Consider the following 23846-nt stretch of genomic DNA (forward strand, 5'->3'; position numbering starts at 1 on the left):
AGCGCTAAAAATAAAAATATTGGTAACTTAAAACTCGGTTTAATTAAAATATAGATGAAAATGGCATTAATATGCGCCTAATTACCTTACATAAAATCCAAACGCAAGAGCCAAAATTTTTGCGCCTTATGCCCCACATTGTAAATTGTTTAGCGGCGGTTGGCGGCCTTCAATTTTCAAGGAATTCGCACGCACTATGTTCACTTAAGTTTCTTGTTTCTTCGCATTCTTTGTTATGTGTAACATATTTTAATTTTCACTTCTGACCGCACACATTCCATTCTAGTTTACACAGCGTATTACGAAGAACATACATCCTCCTCATATTACCAGCTTGCGCATTCATAAGCTTCTTCATTGCCGATCCATTTCTTCCATCCATATTTCACGTTCACGCCAGTCACCACGTTTCACGTTACCACTTACCAGTGGGCAGGGCAGTGATGCCAGTCGATCATCACTATCACTATCATCAGCATAAACATGTGCACATCTTTTGCATCTATAGCTACTCCGCATTTCCGCAAGATGAAATTTACAGAATTTATTTAAAATGAAAATTTTTTAGACAAAAATTTTCTTGGAGAATAAGTGGAACCTGAAGGCTTGGGAACCGAGACTGCGTCATTCTCATTGGCACTATGATGAACACCTGATGAATTCTACGGCCGAGGTCGCGACTGGAATGCAGACCTCATTTCGAATTCCTCGTGACTCATGGACAATTTTTGAAGTTATTAAATCCACATGGATGTTACATGTTACTCGGTATCTGGAGTTTAAGTCGATGGAAGGTGTAGCCATGTCTACAACAAACCCGGCAGAATTTCAAAAGTCTCTGTGGACAAAAATGAAGCCTTTTCGTCAGGTACTAAATTTTCCCTGAAAGCTCCTCTTTTTTTAAGTCTAAAATGTGAATCATTATGACATTAAAATACATACATCATTCTCTGTATTGTTTTAAATCTTAATTGAAAAAATGTTCTTTTTCTTAATTAAAGTGAAAAAATCTTAATTGGAATTGCATTAATTATCAAAATCAATCACCACATAAATAAACTTTATGTTTTTCATTTCAGTGGCAGTCACTGGATTGAAGGACCCTGCAAAGCTGAACCAAAATTTAACCCTGGGCCAGAGGGACTGTTTTGAAGAGATCCATCATTCAGGCGGGCAATTAACCTGCCATCATCAGCAAGCGGCCCTGGAAAGATTTTCGCCCTGGTCAAGACCAGTCAGCGTTGACCTTCTCTCAGGTAGGATTTCTAAACAACTTCCATTTTTTATTATGATGATCAAGTTTAGAAATTTCACCACTATACAAAGTTCCAAAGCCGCCCTTTTGTCCTCGCCCTCTCTGCGCCTCCGACCCTTCCTCGCGGCTGTTCAAAACATAATCTTCAAGGTTGCCCATACGAGTTGAGTAAAAGTAAAATTTAATATAAGTAATAATTGTTTAGTTAAGTAAATATTAAAACACTTTATTTATAAAGAAAGGTTTAGATAATGATATTCATTATAAAAATTGTAATTAAAATATAATTTTTAAAAATTATTTTATATTTTATTCAAATAATAGCGTTAAAATTAATTAATCAAAATTTAAATAATACTCTATAATAGTATAGTTTATCAGGATCGTGGCACCGTGGCGTGCGTGAAAAATGCTTAATTATGCATACATGCGTAACGCCAGCCTAAACAAATTAACGCCAATTTACTATCTAATTAATATAATGGTATGGATCTCCGGATTTCATCGTGCCCCATTTTGATTTTTCTTCTTATTTTGAAACCATGACGATATTGTATTTTAAATTTACTCAAATGCAGTTTAGGTTTTACATTTTCATTGTAATTAAGGGATCCTTTTTGAGATGATTAACGTAAATCATGTTCAAATATTTTATTTTATTGTAAAAGTACATTTTTTTCCTTAGCATTTCTAAACACAGTGCTTTTTCTCTCTGTCTGTTTAATTTATGAAATCCATACCCACACACGTCATTCCAAAATGCCATCGCGCGCGCCATCATCATCGCAGGATAGCATTTGAAACCCAATACTTTTATGTATTCGGAGAGAGAATAACTCACGGCTGCGTTTCAAAGCGCAATCACGATCGACGATGCCATCAGAAGACAACAAAATTTGATCTCGCCGCGCCGTACATGTGCGTCCCTCTCATTATTGGTAAATATCCAATGGCAGCAGAAGCAAAGTGAGTGCGTCATGCAATCACAAATTGGAAGGCTCGCCGTCTATTTTGACATCGGAACGGCCGGTTCTTTCAAAAATGAAAAAAGAAAAAGCCCCTTCGAGAGACAGCGCGCATAATGGACCGGGGAAAACGAATCCTTTCAAGTAATTTGTGATTTTCGATCCCTATTTTATTACCATGCAGGCAATCCACGGATCCACCCCAACCCTGATGGAAAATATTCAAAATTAAATTGAAATAAATTGGGACTGATGGAGTTTTACTATAAGCAAGATTGAATTTTTACTTACAGATGATGAAAAGTAGTAATTTAGAATTTAGTTTCATTTTTTTAAAAATGTCAGAATTCCATTTTTTAATTAATTTTTTGCCACCTAGTTGAGATCACTTTATTCCTCATTCTATTCTTGAGCACTTTTTATATTATGTTGATTTTTCTGCTTCTCCAAAAAGACAATAATTATCTTCACTAATGCATTGCTGGGAGCGTTAATTGCGTTTTGGAGAGCGCGCTGCTTAATGAATCCTCATCGCGGTTTACGTCTTTCTTTCTGACGGGGATGCAGTTCGCTGTTGAGCGATTCGTCCGAGGCTGCGGGATATATTTTTTTTTCAAGAACTAAGCAAGCACACTTAGAGTGCGTTCTATATCTCTTGACGGCCGCGCAGGCAGCAAATTTCCTTATTTTCGCGTCACTCAAGAGCTTAATTACGCAAATGGAAAAATTTCATTAAATGGCTTTTAAAAATTTCGCGATTATCACACGACGGCGTAGGAAGGAAAAAATTGAGAGGCACAATTTTCAGAAAATCAAGAATGCGAGACAAAATTTTATGTTGAGTAAAAAATTAAATTTGAATTCAATTCTCTAAATTTTTCCGAATTAGCAACAGTAAAAATTTCCGTTTTACACAGTAGACAGATGAAGATGGAATAATTTATCCATAATATTAAACAAAATAAAAAATAACTCAAGTATGAGACATTATGCAATTTCATGACACGCATGTCGTGCAGGTTGCATTTAAAAACTAATTAAAGATAAAAAAAAGAAAAAGGTTTTTATTTGCCACCATATAACAAAAAAAGTTTAATTATAAAGCAATATTTTTTTTCTGTGAATACGTAAATTTTTAATTAAAAATTAGAATTTAACATTATGAAAATTAAATTCATCTGTATAATAAAAAAAATTAATAAATTCTTTGCAGCTGACACTTCTGGCTCTGCTTCTCTTTTAATGAATTCACATAATGGCCTGACGCCAAATCGTGTGCTGCCCCACGCATAAATTACATCCCACGTGTGTCCTATCTCACATTGGACCCCTCGCCAATGCCGGACCGGCCGCTCATTTCTCTCTCTCGGTTGCGGAGAGGCAATTGAAAATAAGTGCAAGTCTAATTGAATGTCACTCCCTTCGGGGTGGATAATGGCGAAATGATTAATGCCAGGGCCAGGATTAGGCGCGCCTCGGAATAAAGGTCCGTCATTAACAAAAGCAAAAGGGGTTCTCTTACAATTTAAGCGCTGACCCTTGAAAGCTGCTGGTCGATAGGCGTGCCGGACTTAAGCCGAGGGTGCCGACCAAACACACCCCGGCCGCCCTTCCGTCTTGTGTAACTTAGAGCTTTTCTCTTCTAGCTGCACCCTTTCGCACCCAGCACTCTTAACAGAGATCCACCCTCGCCCTTGTGCACACTTTCCACTCGCTCCTTCCTCTCTCTCTCTTCTTACTTTGCAATTCCTTATCTTAAGAGATTGTGGCGAGTTTGAGCTGCTAAACTGGCTCCGGCTGCTGCTGCTGCTGTGCTTTTCTTCTTATATTTGGCGCGGCACCTCTCACCATCGGGAGCTGCTTAAAAGGGACACGCACGACATGAATGATTTTCACGCAGAAAGCCCGCTTGATTAGCATAATACAAGCACATTCCCTCAATCTCAGCTGCAACCTGGTCAAAATGAAAAGCAGCTGCTGATTTAACATGTAAAAACTCATTTAATACAAATCTATAATTATAATTTTTCTTATCAATTTTGAAATTTCTTTCTAAACTAATCTTGGCTTGAATATAAGATAAAAGTTGCAAGAAATTTATCAAATTAAACATAATTTATTGGAAGCATAAAAACTTCAAAGGCGTAAGACCAAATTCATTGCCTGGAAAATTTTAAAAATTATATTAAAAACTGTTAAAGACTTAATTAAAAATTCACATAATACAGAACTATTGGAAGTAAAGTGTAGACCAGCAGATATCCTTGAGAATATAAAAAGCTCTAGTCCAGAGATGTTAATTTAAATTTATTTCAATTCTTCATAAAACGTTATTTGGATTATAAAGAACTTTAAATTGGGTTAATGTTTAATAATAAGCAAACAGAATGTTTTTGATTTACCCGTGTGATTATTTTTATGCCGATGGAATTTCCACTTGGCTGATTCTGATTATCAAATTTTAGTTGTAAGCATGCAAAAATACATCTTAATAGGAGCTCTTCTAATTATATTAAATTAATTTTTATTCAAAACTTATTCAATAATATACATTTTAATGTAAATAATTTTTTCTCAGAGCTTATTTACACGTACAAAAATTAATATTGTTTTGATAAACTTAATAATTCAATTGACTATTATATCAAATTAATTTGCTACAAACCACTCAAATTTTAATTTAAAAATAACGTTTAAAATTGAAAGGGCTTTTATTAGCAAGCACAGCGTAGAACTGGCCAAATATGCATATTTTCTCGGAGAAAATTGAGGCCGGGTTTATCTCCCCTAGTCTATCTTCTTTGTCCGTGTTTGTCCATCGGTCCAAAAAGGCACTTTACTTACTTTCCCTTTTCATCCGAGAGGAGCGACGGAAAAGAAGCGCCAGACCGCACCACTTTGAAAGTTTGCGACAAGCCCACCGCCCGCCCGCACTCGCTATATGCGCGGCGTGTTGTGTGGACCTTTCTCTTCATCGCTCTTTGACAACTTGTGCGTTTGTCACAACAAAAAGGACCGGCGACGACCGCCGAACTAACTTCTTGCTGCAGGACACAAACTGGCTGGCAACTTGGCCGCAGCATCTCTCTTCGGGAAGAGAGAGAAAAAAATAAAAATATGACGGAGCGTGCGAGCGGATGACAAATTATCGACTCGGTTGCGTGTGAATGGAAAAGGCAGGAAATCAAGTCTGACATCTGCATGTGCACTCGACGTTCGATTTTTCTCCGACGGTCCACTTTGTAGCCGCGCAATTGAGCGTATTGTGAGGGCGGACGCAGGAAAGGAGCTGGAAATTGATTTCTGACACGGAGAAAAGCCGAAGGCCGCCGGACCGGCAGTTCCGCTTGCTTGACAGCAGCACAAGTTGGGATGCTCTATTATTTATTATTCATGTTTTTCACCGCGATCAACGCTCGTTTCATCGCCTTTGTGGCTACAAAAGCATACAACGTGTAAAATAGCCGCTCAAAACAATTTCTTCTCTTCAAGCTTACAGTTATTACGTGCTACATACTTATTATTGAAAAGCCGAGTTATAATTAAAAAATTTAAATTTTATAAATTTATTAATATTATTAGTATTTATGTGTAATTTAGGTTCAATTTAAAACATATAAATAAAGTGTTTTTTAAAATTTTTTAATTTTTATTTAAATTTAAATTTTTTTATAAATTTTATTCAATATATGAAATATAAATTTTTTCTTTTTTCTGTAACTGAATAATAGCTTTTCTTATTTTATATAATTATGATATTTGTATTGCACAAAATGAAATAAAATAATCTGATATAGCAGCTTGCAATGAACAAACTGAATTTCTAGTTAATAAACTATTCACTGGCTTGCTCCTATCGATCTCGTTAATTGTTGATATTATATATGTGGAGTATTATGAATTATGATGCAAATATTATCAATGTCTTTTACATTTTTCTTTACAAATTTTTGAGATCTTACAATAAAAAAAAAATTAAGTCAGAATAATTTAAAAATTGCAGCACTTCAAGAAATTAATGTTTAAAAAGTTTTAAAGTTGAATAAGCAGTTACAAGCTTGGCATTTAATCAAAAATAAATATGATAAATTGAATGAAGTCCTGCCGATTAAAAATCGTCTATCAATGGTGAATAAATAACAATATTTTTTTTTTAAATCAAGCAGACTATAATAAGTAATTATTAATTATTTAAAAAAATCAATTGTGTAAAACTGATTATTTTTTCTTTCGCTTGTATTTTCTTTAATTGTACTTGGAAATTTTGAATACATGGATGAGAGAGTGGCCAGTGTTTCCATTTATTTTATGTCAAAAGGTCAAATGATAGTGCGGTGTGAAATTGATTACGATAAATATAGCACTTCGACACCAAATGCGCACTATTACACATTCGGTGTGAAATGCACACATATTTCAACGTTTAAGTGGCATCACACAGGAGCTCCAACGAATCCGAGTAATTTTTCACGTTTTATGGCGCGAAACTGTCCTCTCTGGCAAACGAACGCGCATGAAAAAGTGCAGGCCGCGTGCTCGAATAATAGCCATGAAATTGCCACTTTTAGGGTGGCGTGAACATTTCCACCAAATCCTCATCACATATGACAAAATACTCACGGATGATTACATTTTTATGGTAATGCCGCCCACACGAGCGAGTGCTTTCGCATAATTCTTTCTCTCTCTCTCCGCTGCAGCGCCAATCTCTCCCCGGCACACATTCATAGAAAAAAAAGTTGGAAAAAGAAGTCGTCCGAGCAGAGTAGCTTCTCTTTTTGTTATGTGTGTGTTTTTTCCTCTAATGGCTTCCTAGCTCTCTAATACGGCATGCGAACCACGAATCGTAGGAATAGAAGCGTTAGGGGAGAAATGAGAAAATAAGCATGGCAAGAATTGTATGGCGAAAGATATTCCCAATAAATACGGCACTTGCATGGAAAGTAGTGTCATGTACGCAGGCACGCGTGTTGGACCGACCAGTCCATGAGTAGTCTTGGCATTTTGACTGATTTTGTTAAATTTTGATTTATAATATTTAATTTTTATAAAACTTTATTTCAAACTTTAAAATGTAATATTATAGTTTTTTTAAAATATACGTAATTTATAATTTACTTTTTTTAATTTAATATATATTTTTTTTGAAACTGATTTTTTTTTATGTAATATATTATATTTACAGCACTATATTATAATTATTTTATTTTATCTACATTTAATTGTTATTTATAACTTATAAATACGTTGCACTTAAAAAAACTGTACTTATTTAGTTAGAACATCATAAAATGAATACTGTTGTGTTCTCTGCGAAGTCTCATATTTTATCATTAATTATTTTGCGTACAATTTAATTTCCTGTAAATTCAGGAAAACTTCACTTTCTTATCTGAGAATCAAGTACCAAACAATTTCTAGTCACAATTAAGCTTTTTTGCACTATTTATGATTGTTGTACACTTTTTTACATTTTTCCTGCATTCATTTAGCTAAACCTATGCATAGCTTCAATATTAATGTGAAATCAGTCAATTTTCCGCAGCTTCGAGGGGTCTACCTTGCGGACGACGACACATCTATTATTTTTTATACATGGGGATGTAAAAAGATGCACCCCCTTATAGCCCATCTCTATTCTGGGATAGTTTTTTCTCAACCCCTGGCTACTTTTATCCCCATCTGAGAGCCCACCCCTGGATGCAGGACAGAAGTTAGAGGGTGGAAGCCATCCAAACATGCATGATTCATGCCACTCACCCTCTCCCTGGGTGAGCCCGGCCGGACACGTGGGCGCTTCCATTGGCCCTGCCGGCATAAAAGTAGCCAATGGAAATGTAACTTTTTCCACTTTTTCTCGGATATTCCCCATCTCTATGTGTGTGTTTGTGTGCGATATCGTCCGTCGCATTTATTTTTTATATTACATACATTTGTATGCAAACAAGAATAGGTTGGTCGCCGACTGATGTCGCCGCCGCTGTCCGCCCGCATTTAATTTATGACTCTTGCACGCCAGCCAAGAAAATGGGAAGGAATAAATATAAAAAAGGCAAAAGGGAGGTCGGATATTGCAAGTTTTCTAAACCAAATCAGAATAGGGGGAGTTCTTGACCTATGCAAAAGAGCAGCGTTTAATGTTTTGCTAAAAAAAGAACTCATTTCATTGGGGGGATGGTAAATTGGGGTTGGGGGGGAATCCTTAGTGAGATTATGTAATTTACTATAAATTTAAACCCCATCATCAGAAAGGGCCTCGCAAGTAATTATAAATTATTTTCTTAATATTTTAGAGTTAGAAAGAAAATGAAACACACAACTTATACTCTATGACAGAAAAAGAAAATATATTTTTATAAAATATGAACAACTAAGGTTTTTGAGAAACATGTCATATTTTCTTTCTACATTTCTTACTTATTAGCGCATTTTGTCAAATTTTAAGATCTAACAACAAAGACCAGACATGTTCCATCTAGATTTAAAAAGTTTAAAGAATTTTCGATTGAAATTTTGAATTTAAGTAGAGAAGAATTACGCATTTTTATTCTTTTGAAATTCAGAATTATAAAAATCATTACACAAGAACCTTTCCACGAATTTAAATATTTAAATATTATCAACAACTAAAATATCTGCTGCTAATTTTATTAAATCTTACATAATTTGTAAGCGAGGGGAGAGGGTTGAATTAAATGTGTCAACAACTGAGTGTGCATAAAAGTTTTCATTTTTGTATGAAACTTTGCACCCATGACTCTCTGCTTTTGAGTCGCACGACTCACACTTTCTCTCGTCGTGCGGCACAGCGGGCCACGCGGGTACATTTTAATTAATAAACTAATTCGTTAATTAGCGCTTTTATCGAGAGGCGGCTGCCGCGGCGAAGATGAACAGGCTCTTTGGGCCATTCAGTGGCTGCACGCCGGCGCTAATTAGCACCCTCTCACCCTCGGCTCTCTCTCTCTCTCTACATACGCACACACGTACTTTTCTTTCAATGCGTTTAATTGGCTGCGTGCTGCTTGGACTGAGAAACACAAAAAAAGGAAAACACATTTTCCATTGCGGATTCTTTTCAAAACCGCGCGCGTACCGCTTTCCGTGCCATGTATGAAAAAAAACGAAAGAATTTTTTTCAGCAACCCCCGCTCGGGATGTGATTTTTTTTTCATTTTTCAAACCGGTGCTTTTCTCTCTCCCTATTTCTATTCAAATCCGCGGGGCGCGACGGTTAATTGAACTGAGATGCCACTTACTTGCGAAAATGTGTAAAATAAAAACGTGTAATAAGCTGAGAATCTGCTGCACGACGTCACTCGTAACACTTTTGTAGAGTGCAGGAGGAGTTTTTACAAGTGACACTTCAACTTTTAACTAGCTTAAATCATAATAATTTGCAAAATTTTTCCACGCCCTCTTGATAATGAACTATGACTTAATATGTGGCAACATTTTCATTTTATTTAAATAACTTTTTCAATTTTTTAGTCACACTGTATGAATTTTGATTATAAATAAATAACATCGTTTACCACGAGCGTAATCATTGAAGTACCAATTAATGATTATATATTTGTACATGACAGCAGCGTAATTTATATTATAAATAAAATATGTATCATGTATATGAAAATGAAAAATATATTCCGTCAAGTGTCAACGAGAAAAAATATATAAAAATAAAATGAATTACAATTTAAAGAAAACTATTAAAATATTAATACAATATGTATTATAAATTTTAGCTTAAAATAGTATATAATAAATAATATGTATAAACAAAGTAAAATACAACAAAATGAAATTTAATTTTATAAACAAGTTGAAATTTTTTTTTAAATCATCTGTTTTTCACAACTCTTCAGTTGCGCTGAACCGCCGATCTGCCAATCCTCCACGAACCCACCGTGAGTCCTATTATTTTTTTTGTTCCTCAGCCACACTCTAATAGTTTTGAAAAGCCGTCACCGTGCGTTGCTCTTGTCCTCTTTTTTACCCTAGTATACGCCGATTGTATGGCATTATATTTGAACCTCTTTTAACAAAACGAAAATTTTGGTCACCTCTGACCCGACGCACTATTTTATACATAGCGGCTGTCAATCCTTTTGGTACTTGTGTGTTCGCGGATAAAAAACGGAAGGGGTGTGTTATTAGAGCATGGATGCATTTTGTTACTGCAAACGACACGGCAATATTTTATTATAAAAAATTGTTCCCAAATATTGTAACCGGTAAATATCAAAACAAAAATTGTAAAAAAAGCTGTAATGATGTTTTAATTTTTATTTGTTATTTAGTTTAATTATTGTTGTAAATAAGGAATTATAGAAACAAACTTTGAAAACTGTCAAATTTAAAATAACAAATAGACGTTTTTTAAGAAACTTCCAGTCGAATTCGTTTTCAAAACGCGTTTGTCACAAGTCGCTGCCAGCCAATTTCACGAAATTAGCTTTTGCAGCCGGGCTTTTCGACGGGCCTTTGAACTGGTTCGTTCCAAATAAAATGGATCAAAAATTTAATGCATTAAAAAGCTCGCTGTCTGCAGACCGTCCCTTTCTTTTTCGAGGGTCCCCTCGCGCGCATCCGAGCCAGTAGTTTTTTTTTTGTTGCACCCCAAGCGTGAGACGCACATTAAACTTTTGTTGTAATCCGTGACAGAAGAGAGTTCAATTTAAAATTTATTGGCGATAGCAGGACTCTGACCGCCGCGCGGATGTTTCGCCAATATGATAAAAAGTTCCATGTAAGGGTGCAGCTTTTCTCTCTTATGTTCGACAGTGCAATAGCGACGATCCACATTATGCTTTTGTGTGCCACATGTGTGTGTATTCAGTGCAGTATTATGGCTTGTTCGAATAAACCCAATCACATGTCGTCCATTACCATAAATAAAAAAAAGTGAGACGTGTACAATTTCGGCTTGTACTCATTTTTCATTTTTACGATTGTGATTGTACGTCATTCGGAGATGCTAGCAAAAAATAACAAATTTCAAATTTGCCACTGCTGACAAAAGAATAAAAAAGTTGACGTATTAAGTAATAAAATTCATAAAATTTTACTAAATTTATGCTTTTTAAAAATAAATACATAGACTGAATCAAGTGAATCACTTTCTTTTTCAAATTTCTGGACACTGTCTTGTAAATTGCAACCAACATTTTGAATTTCTTTTTCATGCAGTTTAGTGTCATCATTAATTTAAAAACGAAAGTTAAAATATCCTCTTGATTTTACTCTCTAGTTGCTCAAATTTTTTTTCTTTATTTATATTCACCCAAGGGAAACCTTATTTTGAACTAAAATTGTAGCCAAACAGTTTGCCTCACATGGCAGAACTTGAAAATTAAAAATAAGAATAATTGTATAATTCATCATGCTCATGTAGTTATTACACTTATTTTTAATTTAATTATTTTACTTGATTGCGTGTAGTCTTATTAATCATTCCTCATTAGCGCAATTCAATCTTTATCTCATTAGAAATTCTTAAAATCTGCTGAATTCAATCTTATATTTAACCTATAAATGCCACCAACACATGCAAAAAATGTATTTGTATATCATGTTAATAATATCTTCAAGCTCACCAGTATGTCTTTGATGAGCGTTTATACATTAAAATTTCAATCTGTGAGCAATTTGGAAAAACAATTTTAATCAATAATTCAATTTTAAACTTATATTATAGTTGCACTGAAAAATTTTTAATAAATATAATTAAAATTTAAATAATTTATTTATTGTAAAACATCCAAAAAATATCTACTAGAATAAGCAAATAAATTAATAATTAATTATTGCAATATTTTATTACAAAAACTAATAGTTTATTTATTGTGCAACTTTTTTCATTCCCTATAAATCAACAACAATGTTTAAAGCGAACACATAATTTTATTCACCGTAAACACCAGTTTGCGATCCTTACATTGATTACAGTGCGTCTCTCCACACGAGCATTTTTATCTTGATGCACTCGAATAAAACTTTCACAAAAGAATTTCACCGTGTGCGTCAAGAGCCCGAAACCCTTTCATTTGAATTAAAAAAGGGAGCGTGTGTCTGTCTAGCAGCTGCACGCGAATGATGCATTTCATTATGCAATTATGCACTCGAAGGTACTCATCTGTTTGCATATTCGAAAGTAGCATCTTTCATAAATAAATTCCACCAATTTTTAAAATTCAAAAAAATAATTGCATCTTTTGAAATCCTTGATTCTAAAACAAAAATTTAAAAATAGTTCATAGCTCGTCTGTGATCATTGTTGTGAAAATTGTGAGTTCGATTTTATTCAAATCGCGAGGAGGGTGCATCAATAAAAAAAATCAGCACCCCTTGAAGCGACCCTAGCCGCGGTTTATCTCCACGCACGTAACCCCTTCGTCTATCTTTTTTGAATGCATATTTTGCACAATCATGCCTACGAGGACCGAAGCTCTGCACGCATTTGACTATGAATATATTGCCACTCGCTCGGCTGGGGTCCAGCTGCATTTGCTGATCGCTGACAAAAAAAAAAGATGCGCGTTGCAACTCTTTCTTTCTTTCCTCCAAACCCCTTTCGCGCCGTGACGTGCACAAAAAAAAATCGAACGAGAAAAAGCTGCAGGGATTTACAATCGGCTACAAATTGAGCTTGGCTTTACGTTCAAAATTTGGAATGGCTAATGGCCTCTGTTATATAACTGCGCTGTGGGAAATACAAGATTATGTGTATTATAATATAATTGAGAATGAAAACAGCGGGAAAGTTCTTAATGAGGTGCAAAATAAATAAGCATCATTTTGCTGTGAAAAACGTTTTGTTGTCACTCATGCTATAGCTTCGGGTTTTTATGCTAAGGAAAAACTTCAAAGCAAAAACTGTTGATTAAAAAATTATGGTACCATTATAAATAATTTTTTTTTATCAAATTTAAAAAAAGAAGCAAAAGGATTTTTTAAATCTATTCATGAAAGCCTTGGTTTTCATTTTAAGACTTGAATTTAGATTTTTTCATAAAAAAAAACCAAGTTGCTGTTGCTGGTAATTTTTATTTAACTTATTTTTATTAGTTATCTAGTTTGTACTCTAACTGAAGGTTATGTAAATGAATTTTCCTTCGTAAAGATGCATAATTATGATAAAAAATTATATTTTTGCGCTTATTCCATTGTATTGTACCATAAATATTTACAAATGCGTTCTCTAATTCAAACACTCTACAAAATTTAGTCATATTGAACAAGATAAATAACAAACAAAAGTTATTTATTTAGCACCCAAAGATAAGGTTTTGCTCAGCGAACTTTCCTGTACAATGTCATATTTGGAAAAAAATTATTCCGCTTTAACATTATGTTTTGCCATAAATTTGTATAAATTTCTCAAATTTAAAAAAAAAAACTAGTATACTAAATAAAATCGTATTTAGCACGATTACAAACAATAAAAAGTTATTTAATTAGCACCCCAAGTTTATGTAATGCAAATAACTGCATTTTCCTGTAAAAATGCATTTATTGGTACAAATAAAATTCATAATCCACATTTTCATTCTTTTTTGGTTATTCGCGCTCATTCGACCGAGATGCAGACAAAAATCGTGAACACACACACACCACTTTTTTAGGCCCACAGCAGGTGATCGCTCGGAAATAACGTTTTCGGCGCGGTCTCTGCTGCTGGGGCAGCATTGCTAGAAACTCGTTCCCGAGCCTCATAAAAAATGGAAGCGGCTCGCTCTCGAATGGTCAGCATGAATAAATTATCAAGGCAGGGCATCATTTCAAACGGAAGAGGAGGCGCACACAACAAAAAACGCCTCTGCTCTCATTTGGCCGCTAAAACGTATCTATGTGTATAAAAACAGCCCCGGGCGAGATTATGCACGCAACCCCCACCCCATCCCCATAATGTCCGGCCAGTCGGGGCGAGTTTTGCGTTCTAAAGACGTGATAAAAGAGAAAAGCCGTGGGGATGCGAAGTAGCCACCTGGGAAAAGCATCCCCTACGCAAATAATCGCACGAGAGGGGTAGCAAAAAAATGACCGGGCCCTGCAGTTCTGGCCAGAGCCGGTTTTTTGTCCTTTGATATATTATAAAAGCTCAAAAGCAGAGCCGGCTGGTATTTCTTCCATTGGTCAGCCGGTGAGTGTTTTACGTCCGCCAACTCCACCCCGCGCGCATAAAATAAAAGGCCACCCCAGAACAAGTGGAGGAAAGAGAGAGGGTCTCTCTCTAAATTGACAAGCTGGTCGCGTCATGGCCACTCTTATGCAAACGGACTTTGCAGGGGCTGAGAGCAAAAAAAATATATGTGTACTGGCGTATATAAAATAGAGAAATAAAACACAAGGAGAACTGCCGCTGCTGGCTGCCGTGATCCCTTGGGGTAGTAAAAGCTGCTCTGGATGTGAGAATGAGGCCCTCTTTCTTTCTCTGATGCCGGCCGGACCGACGAGAGAAAAAGCTTTTTCGAGTCCGGAGCCTGCTCTGCCTTCACCACCACCGTTGTGTATAAAAATTCATGCAAAATACATTTTTTAGTACTGCTCGGGATGCTGCCGCTGGGCGATGGGCGACTTTTAATATTGCACGACCTTTTAGTCCACCAGGACCTGGCCAGGTCAGAGAAAAATAGTGTTTCCTGCCGGCCATTAGTAAAATAAATTTACAAAAAAAAAAAAAAAATGAAATGATTTGATCAGTTTTGTTTGAGAAATCTCTTGTTAAATATCAGTTTTTGACAAACAATTTTTTGTTTCTAAATATTTCAATTTTTCTAAAACATCTAACAATAAGATCAAAATGCCTAGTTATATTTTTCCCTCAAAATTTTCGGGCAGCTTAATTTTGTCTTTTTTTTCTTAAATAAGGTTGCAAACTGTGGCCGAGGAAGAGTCATTTTGACTTTGATCCATATAAAATAAAGTGAATTTTAATCTAGAATTAATTTTCGAATTGAAAATACGATAAAGCGAAAAGTGTACTATTTGCACTGGGGCAAGGCATGATGTTTTCTTATGGCACCGTGCATGATTAAGATTAGAATAGCAATAACTCTCCAGCACAAACCATTATGAATAATAACAGAGAATGCAGCCTCGAGAGATTGCTTTTCGCGCAGGGGTTTTGTCTCGTGCGCCACAGAGCAGCACCGCCCGCGCTTCACCTTTCCCTTTTCCTCTGGCTCTTCTCTTGTAATAATAAGCAAACCTCATCCCTTCACATACGTCCTCGTATACCTATATGTATTAAAGAGCCAAAGAAGAAGAAGTCGCTTCGGAGACCCACGGGGAAAACGCCGAGGAATCTTAACTATTTCAAAATGAAACTGTCTTTCTTAATATTTCGCGAGAGCCGTGCAACAAGCAAAATACCTCTCCTGCCCACACGGCAGTTCCACTTTTCCTCCGCCGTCGCCGCCGCCGCCGCATTACTGTATTATTAACCAAGCCGGCAGTCCCTGTAGTCACTTTGTTTAGGGTAGGTATTTCTTCGTTTTGCAGCAGCCCTCTCCTGTATATGTATTGTTGTTTGCCCTCTGCACAGCTAGGGTGCTGGCCTAGCGCGGAAAGTATTTCCTTATTGTTTTACGAGAGAAAACAAACTCGGCCGGCCAGGAATTCACGCCCTCCTATAATCATTGCAGCAGCCGACAGAGATGCAGAATTTCATTTCGTGAGCGTCAGAAACACTGATTCAAATAGCGGATTTTAGCAACACCAGTCTGATTTCTCCGTATATAGGATAGGTTTAAATTATTGGAATTAAAAAAAGAATAAATTTCGCCACTGAGGAAAGGCCAAAATATTTCAAGCTTCAAGTAAATCAATGTCAAAAGTATAATAAAGCTTGTAACTCATATTATTTTAACATTATTTAATTAAAATTAAAATATAATTTTGATTCCAATAAAAGTTATTATGACAGAAGAATATTATTTATTTATTTTAATTAAAATATTTCTAAAATTGTTTATTATAATTAAAATTGATATTGTTTTATAATTTTTAAACTAAATTTTTTCAACGGAGCAATATAAAAAAAAAAAACGATAAAATTATTATTATATAATTGTCACGTCACATATAACAATTATTTCAATGAAAGCAATAATTATGAACTCTAACCGTCGTTTCTTATGTCAGACTCTAATCTAAAAACATTCTAAATTATTAAAATGATTGGAATTGTGGAAAAAAAATGAATGTTAAAAATATAGTATGAAATAAAATGCAATTTCTGAATGAACCCTTCAATCCAAATGCTGCTATGTACCAAACCATTGTTCAAAAGCGTGATAAATTGATAATTATTCAGTTTTGAAGAATTTATTCGCTTATTTAAATATTAAAATTCTCCTTTATTTGTTTTTCTTGTTTGCATGTTGTTAAATAATTTTATCGAAGCTATTAAGTTGTGGCGTCCCTTTTCCTTGTAAATTGTAAATAATTGGTATTTTTCTTTTGCACTGTTTTCATTTTTTGGCACAGGCCGGCCAGGCGCTAAATAAAAGTCAACCATCAGGGACGATAAATTCATTTTTACGGCCACAATCCAATCCATTCTTTAAGAAAAAGTGGCGACTCTTCTTTCGGGGCGTCTGCTCGGCATAAAGAGACGGGCAATTTTATACATGTTATTTTTCCCTGCGCGAATAAAGAGCACCCTTGCTGGTCGGGAGCCGGAAATCTTGAATGCGTATATTTCCAGGCGTGCAGTGAGAAAAAATAAAAGAGAGCAAATCTGCTCGATGCCAAAATGCCGCTTTTAGATAAAAGAAGAGAAGAGACGAGAAAGAAAACGCATCATCCGTATTATGTACGCGACAAGATTTGAATTTCAAATCTATCTCTTTCCGATGACATTGACTCGCCGCCGCCGCCGCCACCGACTTTTTTCCGCATTTAGCCGCGCTGCGTGACGCAGTGCGAGATTTTTCTTCCGTCTCCGCTCGCGAGTCAGTCGGCACGGGGGAGAAATGCAATCTCGCATGTCTCCACTAAATTTGCATTATGGAAGAAGCGACGGCAAAACACAGCGAGCGGGCAAATCATCCATTCAGCAGCGCGAGGCCAAAACGCGACCTGACCTTCCCCAAGACGTCATAACTCCTCTCTCGCTCGTCGCGCGCGCTTCCCTTTGTGCACGCCCGTAATGTACACCACTCTGCTCGCTCAATTTGCATAATTGGACTGGAATTGCACTGCTGAATTATAAACAACTGGCCCCGGCAAAACGGGAACACGAACGAGTGCGAAACGGGGTCAAAAATGCACTTTAAAAAGAAATGGAATTTGTAATTTTTATGCAAAAGTAGTTAAAATGTCTTTTATTTGCTCTAAAATTCATACAGATAATATTGGATTTTGGCGAATTTTGTCATTCAGATGAAAAAAAAATTTAAAAAATGAGATTTAAATGACTTTTTTTTACCTTTTTTAAATTGAAAAATCTTTTGAGACTGTCTAATTAATTTTTAGATAATTTAGATGCAGATTTTTGGTTACAAGATATTCTCTGCAGAATTTCATTTTGCTCTCTGACAAAGAATTTTTAGTAAATTTAATTTGTTCGAAAATTGAAGCAAAAAATCATTCATTTCAAGGAGAGTATTTTTTTTTCACCGGAGGCTAGTAATTGCGAAATGAAATCATTAAATTAAATAATAAATAAATATCTAGTTTACTAAGTGAGAAATAAATAAAATTTGCGGATTTTGCATTGTGAAAAAATACAATTTTTTATGACATACTTTTTCAATCTTCTGATTGCACGCAAAAACATTGTCTGAAAATTTGCAATCAAAAGTCCTACCAAAGTTACGGTTTTCGGGCCTGTAGGAAAGCAAACGAGGCATTTGAATGCGCGATTTCCTTGTTTATAATTTTGTTGTTAAACATATGAATCAATTGGTCAGATGATAGGAATTAAGTAGTATGATGAGAGGAGTAAAAAATTTATATACCTAACAAATCTAAAAAAATATAATGCTAGGTGATTTGGACATTGCAATTGGGCTAAAATATTGAAAACTGTTTTACTTTATCGTGCGGAGTACCAGTTGCTTGTCTATTAAAAAGTAAGAAACTAAATTTGTAACTTCTAAATTCTAAAGTGACTTAAGTAACCTGCAATTAAAAAGTAATATGACTTTCACACACAATTGAGACCAGAGATAAAGACAATTTAGATTTAAATTTTTATTTTACTTTGGTAAATTGAAGACGTTAAATCTAATTTTTCCTGGCTGTATGCTTGTTTTGGAATATTAAAATTTTCAAAATATAGTTATTAAGATTAAACAGTGACTAAAAAATCAATGGAACTGAAATTCGGAATATTTATATTTGTAACTATAAAAAAATGTATAAAAATTGACGAGTATCAGAATGATGAAAGCACTCGATAGTCGACGTCTGCCTTGTGATTTTTTTCTCCAAAGGGGCACTGGGTGGGCGTTTTCTTGTTGTCAGGGCAGCTAGGGGTGTTCTCGGTGTGCTTTGGCGCTTGCCAGCAGCAGCTGACGCCTCTCCCATATAATTTTTTAGAGCGCCTTCTTTTTCCTCTTCTTGATATGTCCGATGCAAGTTGTTTGCTGTGTGCAAAAGAAAAATAACCCCTCGAGCCGTGGTCTCTTTTCAGAGGAGAGAGAGCGCGCTGATTTGTTTTCGCTTCGATTTTTCATTTCGAAAAGTTTGTTTTTTGTATACGAGAGAGGGCGAACGAGAGATGCTTTTGCAGCCGCTGCTGGCCTTTTCTCCGCTCTGCACTCTCCTCCCACATTAAACTCTCTTTTCATCAGCAGAGCATCGTCAATGAATGCTCAGGCAACCAAGTCTCCGTCATCATCATCATCATTCCTTTTGTGCGTTTCTGATACACGTCATTAATACCTGCACACGCGGCGGCGACGTGCCTTTTTCCTCCAAACAAAATAATGTATACATGCAGGAGGCGATTCGACACACACAGGGGTACTCTTTGTTGTCCTCCGACAAATTTTTGAATGGAACATCTTTTGTGAAAAGTTCAATTAATGTTAAAATTTTTGGCTATTAATTTTTTATGCATTTCTATTTGGTCTTCATTTTATTAATAGCGATAAACTATTAGTTGCATTCAAAACGCTATAAGGGGATTGATAATAGCAGGCACAAATGAATAAAATTGGGTTAGATAAATCTCTTGATTTGGATGGAATTTTACAACATGAAAGTTAAATTTAGTTTTTAATTTAAATTTTTATTCTTTTTGTAGTTAATTTAGATCAGAAATTTAAGGACAATTTTTATTATTAAGTTTGAAATGGAATTCATTTATTTAATAATTTATTTTTTCAATCTAAAAATGTTTGTTTGATTTGTAATAGTTACAAATATTTAGAAAAAAATATATAACCTATTTATATTAAAAGTTATATTTATTTGACCATGCTTCTTGAAAACCTGTAGTTTGATCTGGTAATAGAATTATCTTGCTGACTAGGACTTTTGAAATTGATTTATTTGTATGGGAGATACGGAGATAGTTGAAATTTGTATTATTTTTATTATTATTGAGAATTTTGATGATTTTTCAATTTATATCCTACAGAGTTATCTTTGAATACCATGAATAATGAACACAATATTAGATTGAGATATTTATAAAAAGAATTAATTTTTTCTTCCCTCGACATTCTCACATCCGTATATATGCAACAAGCTACATTACATATTTTCTTTGCTTCACTGAAGCAACACTTTTAACCAATGAATTAGAAATTTATTGGTTCCGCCATAAAATCTGTTAAAACCCGCTAAAATTCCCCCGATTCCATAAATACGAATTCCCATGTGTGGGAAAGGGGTGCGAAAATAGATAAAATGCCATCAGTCATACACCTCTCTCTATCACCCCTCGCGTATACAACTATTGATACAAAGCGACACAAAAACGTCATTTTTTTCTGCGTGTAAAAAGTCTCAATTTACACAATTTTATCCTTTCCGTTGCGCCCTTTTTGACTTTCGTGCAACCCCCAGCTCTATTCAGCGATCGTTTGCCCTCTCTATATTTGTTATTGCCGGGCCTTCCCAAATTGCTGGAAAAATCGATCCATTGTTAACATGCGGCTGCACCCTTTTGCGGACGAAAACAGGATTTCAAGGGTGAAAAGGCACTAAATTGAACGCTCTTGACCTGCCCCCGTGTATTTTTATTATAGATCGGCCTTATACGTACAAACACAGCACCCATGCACACAAAGAGCGGTATTAAAAGCCCTCTTATATATCCTGTAATAAAATGGTTCGGTGCCACTGACGGGTTTTATTTGCTTATTTCTTTAGATAAATTGATTAAAAAAGACATGTTTAAAGACAATATTTAAAAAAAAAAAAAAAATATTGCTATGTTTTATAATTCGCAGCTTCAAGCTTGAAATTGACCAGACTGTAAGAAGACAATACAAACTTATAGAATGTTGGGGGGATTATCATGAATTAAGGTCAATCAGCACTGATTTAAAACCTCGCGAAATAAAGTTATCAAAATAAGCACTAAACTAACATAGACCCATGGTCAAATATTTGACCTTAGGTTTCAGAAAAAATATCAGGATGAAAGACCAAGCGGTTAATCGTGCTGGTCAAATATTTGACCAACAACCAATAATTCGAATTTTTTTTGTAAAATTAAGGTCTATTTAGGTGCTTCGTTGTACATATAGACCTGCAACTTATTGTGTTGGTAACCGGCCATTCAAAAGGTTATTAGGCAAGGATGATAAAATTCCAGATAAGGAATCATTTGTTTTGCTTTTGTTTATACTTGGACATCTTGTTAATCAAACACAATCTTTAGAAAATAACAATTTTCTTGGGGAAATCAAAATTTAAGAGTCTGTGAAGGTGAAAAAAGTGGATTTTTACCAACTTTATTCATTCGGACCTTACGTTTTGGCGCCCTTTAAAGAAGCAAAGGGGCATAAAGAATTATTTCATACTTCAAAACTTCAAACAATAATCTAAATTAGCTCAACTCTAAAAATCTGATAAAATTTTAATCCTGCATTGTTGTTTTTGAAGTTTTGCCCAGAATTCCGAAGAAGAAGCATCCTAATTAAAGTCTTTTTTTTTCCGATTTTTAAAATCATTTTAATTTTAAAACGTTGATGAAACGGCAAAAAAAAATTAAAAAGTCTTTACTACCGTCAGATTACTTTGCTCCGCATTTTTTAACCTTCAGGAAAAGTCCGGCCTATGGCTGAGAATAATTTGCGCTGAAAGCCTAGGCGCTTTTCGAGTGGAAGAGCACTTGGGGCAAACGAGAATTTAGCCGAGAGAGCTGCTGACAGACCGACAGCTCTCTGCCTCGCTCTGTGTCTGCGGGGGCAATTGGAGGAGCCACAATTTAATCCAAAACTCATTATTGCCCGCCGCCCTGCATCCTCCGTAAATTGGTTTGACCTGCAGCCGGATATTATTGCAGATGTTGAATATTGATAGAATTTCATCTCCACAAGTTGGAAAGTGCCGAACCGTTTGCCACTCGCTCGCACGTGGATCAATCATCGCCCAGCACCGACCGGCGTCACCTCTCCAGAGCAGTTGCCCATCATCTCTCTGGCTCATAATCGCATTCGCCTCCCCGCAAGATCTATGAGAGGGTGGATGAGAAGTGACGTCACAAATAGAATTACTCATTCTTCTTATGAAAGCTACATTTCCGTATGAAAGTCGAAAGTTATAGAGCGTTTTTTATGTGATTTTTTTCTTACTGAGACTAGAAAAAAGAATTTAAAAAAAAATTAATAATGCGCTGAACCATCGATCAATTTATTAATATTTGATCTAAAACAAGATTTATTTAGGGTTTTATTTTCATATTTATTTGAATTATTCTTCATAAATTGTAATAAAAACCTTTAAATGCTATATTTTCTTAAACCAAACAGCCAATATGAATCTTGCAGTCTAATAAATAGATGTGAATTTTGTAAAAAATAGAGCTAAGCGCTTCCGCCAGACCTAGAATTTTTCATTTGCGACAAGTTAGCAGGAATAAAAAATCGGGGACCTAAAGTCTAATAAATAGATGTGAATTTTGTTAAAAATAGAGCTAAGCGTTTCCGTCAGACCTAGAAATTTTCATTTGCGACAAGTTAGCAGGAATAAAAAATCGGGGTCCTAAAGTCTAATAAATAGAGGTGAATTTTGTTAAAAATAGAGCTAAGCGTTTCCGCCAGACCTAGAATTTTTCATTTGCGACAAGTTAGCAGGAATAAAAAATCGGGGACCTAAAGTCTAATAAATAGAGGTGAATTTTGTTAAAAATAGAGCTAAGCGCTTCGGCCAGACCTAGAGTTTTTCATTTGCGACAAGTTAGCAGGAATAAAAAATCGGGGACCTAAAGTCTAATAAATAGATGTGAATTTTGTTAAAAATAGAGCTAAGCGTTTCCGTCAGACCTAGAAATTTTCATTTGCGACAAGTTAGCAGGAATAAAAAATCGGGGTCCTAAAGTCTAATAAATAGAGGTGAATTTTGTTAAAAATAGAGCTAAGCGTTTCCGCCAGACCTAGAATTTTTCATTTGCGACAAGTTAGCAGGAATAAAAAATCGGGGACCTAAAGTCTAATAAATAGATGTGAATTTTGTTAAAAATAGAGCTTACAATTAGCACCTCCGTCAGAAATTAACTGACATAAAATTTAAGAAAAAAATAATTGCGTTAAAATATTTGGAATTTATCATACCCTTCCTACTCATTTTTCAAATTGGTGTGGAAATATTTTTTACAATGACTAGAGTAAATATGAGTAAATAGAAAAAGAAATCGAAAAGATTGTTAATATCAGGGGTGTAATATTAGGATAACCAAGGTTTTTAAAAGTTTTAATATAACATAAACTAATTAATAGTAAAATGTTTTATAAGTTTTTTTTTTCTATATTTTCTAATTTTTAATTATAGACTATCGTTTTATTTTATTTTTATTTGTTTTAAATTTTTTGATAAAAAATTACAAATGAACAGAAGGTATATTAAAAAATTTATCATAATGGTGAATATTACTTAAAAGTTCAAAATTTAATAGTATTTAAACTTTAAACACATTCATGACTATTGTTATAGTATATTTGAAAAACTTAGTCTCTCACTTTGGTCATCTTAGATTGTTCATTTTATATGTAATATAATAATTTAATAAGTGTAATTGTATATCTTTTACTGAAAGGAAAGCATTATGATATCGCACCACCTAATAAATTTGACCAAATAATATTATCAAAAATACTTTTTAAATGCATCTCGCAACTTTTTTATTTCAATAAATTGCAGATATTTATCTTTTTTAAACAACGCTAATGCCCATTGAGAGCGTCCAGTAAACCATTTGGCGCAGAGTGCGCTGCTGCAGAGACTGTTTGAGTTGGTGGCCGTGTAACTTTTCTGCAGAGCAAATACGGCTGCCGCTCTTTTGTTTGTCTGCGCTGTCGAGAGAGCTGCTCTCGTTCTCTGCAACACGCGCGCAGACAACCCTTTCTAACGAGGAGGGCGCTAAAATTCCCAAATAAATTGCGCCGCCGGCACTCTCCGCTCACAACTAAACCTTAAGTGGATCTATTGAATATGCAAAT

General features: G+C 35.0%; 1 long non-coding RNA gene across 1 annotated transcript in view; it reads left to right on the forward strand.

Moving 5' to 3' along the window:
* The first annotated feature begins 491 nt into the window (after nucleotides 1-491).
* Nucleotides 492-23846, forward strand: part of LOC132201098 (uncharacterized) — an 84681-nt gene continuing 61326 nt past the window's right edge. The window contains exons 1-2 of the long non-coding RNA XR_009442235.1: nucleotides 492-868; nucleotides 1080-1256. This is a non-coding gene — a long non-coding RNA (uncharacterized LOC132201098). The remainder of the gene's footprint in view (nucleotides 869-1079; nucleotides 1257-23846) is intronic.

This window comes from Neocloeon triangulifer, unplaced genomic scaffold (genome assembly GCF_031216515.1).
Source record: "Neocloeon triangulifer isolate White Clay Creek 2 clone unplaced genomic scaffold, ASM3121651v1 ptg000014l, whole genome shotgun sequence".
Taxonomy (NCBI): domain Eukaryota; kingdom Metazoa; phylum Arthropoda; class Insecta; order Ephemeroptera; family Baetidae; genus Neocloeon; species Neocloeon triangulifer.